Source organism: Sander vitreus, chromosome 5 (genome assembly GCF_031162955.1).
Source record: "Sander vitreus isolate 19-12246 chromosome 5, sanVit1, whole genome shotgun sequence".
In the NCBI taxonomy this organism is placed as follows: Eukaryota; Metazoa; Chordata; class Actinopteri; order Perciformes; family Percidae; genus Sander; species Sander vitreus.
In genome coordinates this window covers 28,948,883-28,957,755 of record NC_135859.1, presented here as the reverse complement: position 1 = coordinate 28,957,755, position 8,873 = coordinate 28,948,883, and positions in this window count along the sequence as shown.

The following is an 8,873-nucleotide window of genomic DNA, read 5'->3' as shown; positions in this document are numbered from 1 at the left end:
ACCGGAATTCTGCTTTAAGTAAACAGTGGCATTAAAAGAAAATGCCTCAAATTTGTACTTAAGTACAGTACTTTGAGTAAATGTACTTTGCACCACTGCTTTAAGATGTATATAAGATGATATAAAGTATTCTGGATTTCCTCATTCTCACTTTAGTAGGTTAAACTAGGCAATATTCACATTAGTGAGTCAACAGTAAAATGCTGCTTAAATACTGATGCATCAGTATTAGCAATCTAATATAATGTCATATAGAATAATATTTCAGTCACAGGTGACATTTTACTACAGTATTTTTGATACTTTAAGTGCAAAGTAGGATTTTGACTGAAGGACTTTACTCGCAATAGGTACTTTTACTTATAAAGGATCAGAGTACTTCTTCCACCGCTGCTTTTTTCACAAAGCAACCATTGCCAAAAATGTCATCCAGGACAAAGTGTTATTTATGAATCATGACTTCTTTTTTTTTTTGGAGCATTTCTGGCTTTATTGGATATTAAAGCTGAGATATGAAAGGGGAGAGAGAGGGGGTAAGACATGCAGGAAAACCATCACAGGTCGGACTCGAACCCTGCACCTTGCGCGCTGAGAAATAAAGCTCTGCATATGTGCATTCACTTTACCAACTGAGCTAACCGGCAAAAAGTCATGACTTTTTCAGAAATCTGAAAACACATGCTGACACAACACAGCGTGTGCTACTGTAGACTAATATTTATACCATTACACCTCATTCCTAATCCAGATAAATCTTTGTGGTTCCACGTGTGAGTCTTTACTGCACTGATGGGGATTTTGCTGATGGCGGTCAAGATCGGATTAATTCCTTTTTCATATCAAGTGTTCCTATATGAAGCCTGCAGCTGTTTTGAGTGAGCAGTATGAAGCAGCACATGGCTCAGCTCACCTGTGGTTCAGCAGGGGAAAGTAGGCAAATAAGGTAATGCTTATAGAGGAGTGGAAATCAGAGCTCCTGCCTCCTCAGCCTCTCAACCTCAAATTGGTCCAATGGAGCCATGTTGCTAAATGATATTAAACATTTCCAGTCTCATATGGCATGGAAACATGGAACGTTTTAATAAATGTAACAGGTGCATTCAGACAAAGATAAGAAACTGGTACAGGCTAAAACGATAACTCAAAGAACTCAAGTAATTTGAGTGGTTAAAAACTTTCTGTTTCTCTGCCTCAAAGCCTTGTTTCACTGTGATCCTCTCATACAGCAGATAAGTGCACACACAGTAATCACTGCTGCAACAAGAGCTGACTGTCATGGATGCATTATATAATTTATTGTATTATAATCATTGATGCATTTTAGTGTTAGAACTTTAACGTTGCAGCTGGTAAAGGTGGAGCTATAATTACCTTATATACTGCTGTGTAGCTTAATCTGTAATAATATATCATTTAGTAGTTGGATTGATATTTTGTATCAATAATCTGAAGCTGCAAAGTAACTAAAGCTGTAAACGAAATGTACTGGAGTGAAAAGTACATTGTTTGCCTCCAAAATGTAATAAAGTAGAAGCAGAATTTAACATCAAATGGAAATACTCAAGTAAAGTACAATTATATGATTATATGTGATATAATATAAAGTATTCTGAAATGGGCCATTCTGCATAGTGAGTACTTTTACATTTGGAAAAACTAAGAGTTTGAATGCAGGACTTTTATTTGTAACAGAGTATTTTTACACTATGGTATTGTTTTTTTGTTACTTAAGTAAATAATCTACAATACTTCTTCCAACACTGGTTCTTTCTGGATTATAATATTTTTACTTTACTCTTTTACTCTTTGAGAAATACTTAAAATGGTGTTTATCTGATTTCTTGATTAATCATCAGAAAACACTAGAACACATGATTGTGAAAACCATCAATAGTTGCTGCATCATAGACCATGTTATACAGTAGACTAATAACTGCCCTTTTGTACATCTTTTTTTTCACATTCAGAGACTTCATTTTTATTCAGGACCTTTCTAAATCAATCTAAAAGACGATGAGTTATTAAGCATATCAACACACGGTCACCTAATAGCATTTTTTAAACTTAGATATGTTACCTTGGAGGGCCTACAGGGTGTTTTTTTTTTACGTCTTCCACTCGAGAAGTAAAAGCATTGAAACCGTATGTTCACATGAGGACCTCAGCTGTCGACACTTCCCTCTCAGGCCCAGAGGAAGTGGATATTTTTCCTGCCTCTAGGTTTTTGTTCTTTACACACATATTACTTATGATAGAGGACATGCAAAGCAGAGATATGTTCAACCACAGCAGCAGGTTTCTGCTACTTGGAAAGTTTAGGACTTTGGGACATTGTTCCACATGCAAACCACAAGAGCCATTAGTATCACAGATATATACTGTTACATCATTCCTTGAATTGGAGCAATAATCACCCCATAGGAAATGTGGCTTGAAAGTTTCTTCTTCTTTTTTTGTCCGAGCAGGGGCGTAAATCTTGCCTTCCATTATTGTAACGAGTGCAGGTTTTCCTCTATAAGGCGAGCAGCTGAGCAGCACATGTTAAAAGAACTCCTGCTGTCCTCCAAAGACCCTCTTGATAAATTCCCTACAGGTGGAGCAGTTTACTCACACTATATGGTATTTTAGACCCAACATAAACTTGATGTTTACTCTGACCTCTACTCATGTTAGACCCTGGCGTATTCGTGGGCAAATAATGCTTGTATTTCATTGTCTTTGTCCTTGTTGTTTCTTTTATCTCTGCACATCCGCTATTCATTCTCACAGGGATGATATGCATTCAAAAGAAGAAAAAAAGGTTCAAGCCTCTTTGTACTGCAGGAAAATGACTCCAAGTCAAAATTGTCACAAGGTGAGAATATTTTAAGCCTCATTGGTTCTTGATAATGAGTTCTGCAGTATAATCCACATCAAACCTCCTGTTAAACGGCGTCCTGGACAGGAAACTGAAGATCCTGTTTCAGTGTTAATATTCTGCACTGTGGTGTTTAATGCAGAGGTGAGATGGTGTGTGTATGTGTGTGTGTGTGTGTGTGTGTGTGTGTGTGTGTGTGTGTGTGTGTGTGTGTGTGTGTGTGTGTGTGTGTGTGTGTGTGTGTGTGTTAGGTCAGACAACCAGGAGGAGGCTTTTCTTTATTAGGTGTTTTGCTCAAGTCTTTTCCAGTTTCAATAACTTACAATGTGATCTAAAAAGATGACTTCTGGAATGTAAATGTAGATGTATGTATTTACTGAACAGTACTACAGTATGGAATAACCCCATCCCCCCCCCCCCCCCCCTCTAAAAGTGAAGGCCCTGATTCTGCAAACCCTGATCAAAGGCAGGTTGGCTGTCTCTCCCAAAGATAGACTTACAGGTGATGTATTGGATGAGTCAAGTGTCCAAACTCTACTTCAGAGGTGGTATATGCCCCCCCCACACACACACACACACACACACACACACACACCCCTGTGTCACGCAGGTTCCCCATAAAACACTTTCATGTAGCACCATAAAAAAAGGAAAAGTCCTGTAAAATGTTTAAGGTTGAGTCAAATATACGAGAGGGTTTTATTTTTCATCTGCAGGCTTTGGATTTCATTATTGACCCTCGAGTCTGATTCGCTCACTTTATCCTACTGGGACAAACTGGCGGACAGGTATCACTTGCAAGAATTTCCTTATGTAGGCTAAACTATGTAATAATTCACTTCCACGAACAGTAACACAAAGTCTTATCAGCGTGGAGGAGCAGGTGAAGCAGCCTGTCTGGATCAACAAGTCCTGGATAAAGCTTCACTAATTATATATTATGTTTGCTGTGTTAACATCTAACACCACATGTCATTTGAAAGATTTTGTGGTGTCAAACAAACACACTGAAACTCTGCAGCTCAACGTGTCTTTTACAGCCCATTTACTGTTTGGTTCACTGCCAAATTAAGTCTAATTTTACATTTCTTCTTATCAGTTCAACAAGTCCTCCAAACCATACGACCACATAAGTCGCTTACCAGGGGTGTAGAGATTCACCAATAGAAACAACTACATTGATACACAGACCCCTGAATCAGTCTAAATGGACCACGATTCAGCCAATGGCCCGGCACATTAAACAAATATTAACTGTTTCTATCAGATTGAATCGTATCTCATCATACCGCACCGAATCGTTTCAACATTGAATCGAACTGTCCCTGAACCGTATCGTAGGCTATGTATCTAGATACGTTTTAAATACGCGTTAACGTTGGGAAAAAGTCGCAGTTTGGTTAGGATAGGCAACAAAACTAATTGGTTAAGTTTAGAAAAAGATCATGGTTTGGGTTAAAATCTGTTACGTTACATAATTTCCATGCATAGGTACATGACGTAATTCTGTTTGCTACGTAAAAATAAATAACTCGCCATTTACTTTTTATTTCAAATGTGATATGAACACCATTCTCCTGGGTAAAAGTCCTGCGTTTGCTGTTTGACCCATCCACCACATCTCCCACCCACCCTTAAAGGATTTTCTCTGTCCTACCATATTACATGACTTCCTGCTTTGCTCCCATCATAATTACTTTGGCCACTAAAAGGCGCCGCCTAACAATAAAATGTAAATATGGGTCGCAATTGCTGCTTGTAAAAATTACCTATAGGGGCGGGGTTTTTTCAGGGAAAGTGCAGCCTTTTCCCAGGGACATGTATGCCTAGCTTTTGCCTCTTTTAGCGTGTAGCTATGTAGTGCTGAAAGCTGCTTGACATCCTCCTGGATCCATATTTTTTCCTATATGTTTACAATCTATTTAGAATTGTGTCATCCTGATTGTATATACTGTGATTTTACTATGTTGGTTATTCTATACACATGACATCTTTCTGTCCATCCAGGGAGAGGGATCCCTCTTCAGTTTCTCTTCCTGATGTTTCTTCCCTTTTTTGCTCATGAAGAGGTTCTTTTGGGGGAGTTTTTCCTTCAACATCCGAAAAGAGGGTCTAAGGACAAAGGGTATGCTGTACATAAAGCCCCTTGAGGCCAGGACCAGGACTAGTTGAGACCGAGTCAAGACAGAGTTCAAAAAGGTTTGAGTTCAAGTCAAGACCGAGTCCTAATGAGAGACAGTCAAGACCTAGAAAGAAAGGATCACATTAGGCCATGTTATTTACTTTAAGTATAATAATTTCACTTAACTCACATAAAGCTGAAGTGCACATTTACATTTTAGATGTTGAGTCTTTTTATTCTGGTGGAACAAGAACATTCTGGACTGCCAATGGAAAATTTAACAAATAACAAGCAACACAGGTGTCACAAAAAAAACTGACATGTTCACATTCTTGAACTTAATACTTGTCCTGAAGAATCCATAGTACAAAGTGCTCGCTGACATTGTGTCTGTGGCCAAAATGAAAATGATTGATGGCTGATGATTGAGGCATATGACGCAGCCAGGCATACTGTATACCGAGAACCAATAATGCCCGCTCTAGAGGGATTATGAATTAAGCCTATCCCTGTATTCTGAACAAGCGCGCTTCATCAATGGTTTTGTTTTGAAGGAGGAAGTTATTTAAAGAAAAGGGGAAAAAAAGCATATAGTGCTGGACTCGGTCGAGACCAACTGGAGTATTTGGCGAGTCCAACAGCCGAGTCTGAGACAAGTCCAAGTCCAAATACCAACGAGTCCGGACTCAAGTCCGAATCCGGACTTAAGTACTACAGCCCCTGGTGATACTGGGGTATATAAAATAAAATTGACTTGACTTTACTTGACTAGTGCATATTTAAAAGCCCTTTCACAGGGTTCTCATTTTAAAATGCTTTAAAATCTCAGTTGAGCTACCATAGCTTAATTGGGTAGCTAGCAACAGTTTATAAACTCTGTTAGTTGTTTCGGCCGACAAAATCAATGTTCACCAACTAAAAATAAGCAGCCTGTTTTTGCCCACCTCTGTCTGAAATCAAGGACCCATTGTTTGAAGAATTACTAATAATTAGATGACTCATTACTAATTAGAGCTACATTTGAAAGAGAAGACCAGATTACTAATTACTAATTAGAGCTAAATCTGAAAGAGAAGACCAGACCTGAACTGCAGATTACTTTCTTGTTGTTTCTTCTTGTCACATACTGGCTCAATGCATGGAACAAGGAGGGAAGCCGTCGCAGAGGCCTTAATAGGTGTCACCAAATTAGGGTAACGACCCTCCTGACTGCAGGCTTCAAGTTAGTCCAGCGCGGGCAGAAAAGGAAGGGTCGTTTTCAAATGAAAGAAATGTTTGCAAGAGATTGGTTGCAAGAGAAGTATATTTTTAGGCCGTTAGGCCTTTATTATTAGTTGATGGATGACAGTAAATAAGGGAGAGAAAGAGAGACGGAAACGACATGCAACAAAAGTTCAGTAGGATTGCGGAAAAATTTGGGAGCGGATCCGAATCACAGGGCAGATACACAAATAAACTTTCACTTTTGTTAACATTGTGAGACAGGGCCTTTGTGCTACATTGTGGTGTCGGAATAATCGGAAATATTAGTTCCCGACTGGGAAAATTGACACTTCATTAACATTGTGAGATAGGGCCTGCCTTGGCAGAGGTCTGTGCTCTCTCATTCCCTTCTAGTTCAAATATAAATTTCAGTTGATAATTTGTCACAAAATCTGAACCATGCAGAGACATTTTCTTTATCGGAAAAATAATAGAGATATTTATGACCCCTGATCTTTGGAACTTACAATAATGTTATTCTTAGGTCATGTTTAGGTATCAGATCATAGATCACAACTCTTTCTCGGTATTTATACAAGGTTTTGGGGAAAGCAGATTCTGTCTTATTCAGGTGTCAGATAAGCAAAAGCACAACAATAAGAGTAATAGATTTATCAGACAAGAGCCTCCCTGCGTCACAGAAAGATGTCTGTCTAAACACTGGTGTGACATTAAATTCCATCCAGCAACAGCGTAAACAGCCTCTTGAAACACCGGGAGAGATAAGAAATGGAAACCAGTTTCTTCACACTGTATTGTACAGGAGACAAATGTGTTGATGTGAAAACAAAGAAAATAGCACAGGCTGTGTTGACTAAACAGGCCCAAAGTGTCATAGTGGCAACAGGTTTGGTCACACACACTGAAACCTTCAGGGGTCAGTAGAATTCCACTGACTTAAATGTTATTTAGGTAACAAGGAGAAAGTTGCTGATCTGTGTTAACTAGGTAAGGATAGAAGCAGTTAAATGAAGGGATGAATCACTTTTAGCAACCTTTGCAGCAACATTCTGGCAAGGCGACTACATAATAATGTGAAAGGAACTGAACTCCAACACAGGTGTTATTGTGGCTGAGCTGACCTCTATCTCAGGCTGCAAATTATTGTTAATTTTTGAAAGTTTTTTCAAAAATTAAAATGTCATGAAGCCAACATATTATTAGCAAATATAAATACCCACTGATGACAGGCTTACTGGCCTATAGGTAAGGTAGTCACTAAGATCCACAGATACAGTTAATCCTAAGGATTCACTGTGCCACATGCATGTTTAACATTTAAAGATGATTTATTAAATCATGCCAACAAAAACTATCTAATAGCTTAGTATTCTATACAAGAAAAGGTAAGTTTGGTAAAAATAGACTTTTTTCATTTTTTCCGAACACAGCCTCTCTTTTTCATTGGCGTTGGGATATTTGCACATAATCCAAACACTACTGATAGGTAAAAGTAGGTGCGTTTCTCCTCCTTCCGACCAGAAATGTGGGCTTTTATTTTGGGCATGCATCTTTATCTCTTTACAACACACAGAGCTGACAGTAGACAGGTAAAAGGAACATTTGTTAGGCCTCAGGGATACACCCAATGTGATTTGTTGGGAAGCACTGAACATAAACAAGTTTCCACCAACTCCTGATGGAGTCAGCCACTAAATTAGTAAACATTAACAACTTAATGTTTTGTGTACACTCGTGTCACAGCGTAGGAAAGCACATTGCTATTTCCAAATTAGTGATAACTTTGTTTGGCTCTTTATCTGTAACCAGTATAGCATGAAAGCATGTTGGGTGGAATTAGCAAGCTAACATTAGCCAACTAGCCAGCCATCCGCAGTGGGCTGCTCGGTCCCTCCGCTTCCCCACAGCAGGGAGACTTCTTTGCCGAGAGAACGAATGACAGCCCGGGAAATGGACAATGTGGTCTCCCGGTGTTTACTGTCGTCCCAGCGGGGAGTGAAGCAGAGGGGCCGCAGGCTCTGTGCTGACGCTGGCAGATTTGGGCAAACGCTGTTTTGTTGTACGTGTCATTGCAAATGTTTCCATAGGTTTCCCTTCATACGTTTCCCTTTATGAATGCAGATTGATTACCCCCAACTCCTGGCATGGAGAGTTATTTTGTCTCTTGCAGACACAGAACGTACGTGCTACTTTGCCCTTGAATCTTTGCGGTGTGTTCAAGTGCAACATTTTGGGCCAAGACAGGCGACGTGAGGAGACGTGAGGAGACGTGAGGACACGTGAAGGGACGCCACAGTCGGCCTTCGTCACTATAGTTCATTGTCGTCTGATTGGTGTGTCAGCACCTTTAAATGCTCCACTCTGTTCACCAGCTAGTCACTAACTTTGACTGACTAAAGTCGTTGCTCAGCAGGTCGTGTACAGAGGGCTTGAGAACCTTTTTTACTAGTAACAGATGCCTGCAGCCTGGTCGCACAGAATTCCGTGAAATGATCACAAACTGTTAACAGCACATTACATAGTAAACAATAGAAAACAATGCAAATGTAAAGTCAATGAGAAGATGACGTAGCATTAAGAGCGACTATGGTAGTGAGTACTATGTAAGTCCGAAATTCTGCGTTTCCTAAAGTCGCTTTTTTCTTTTCCGTCCCGTTCTTCTCACGTGTC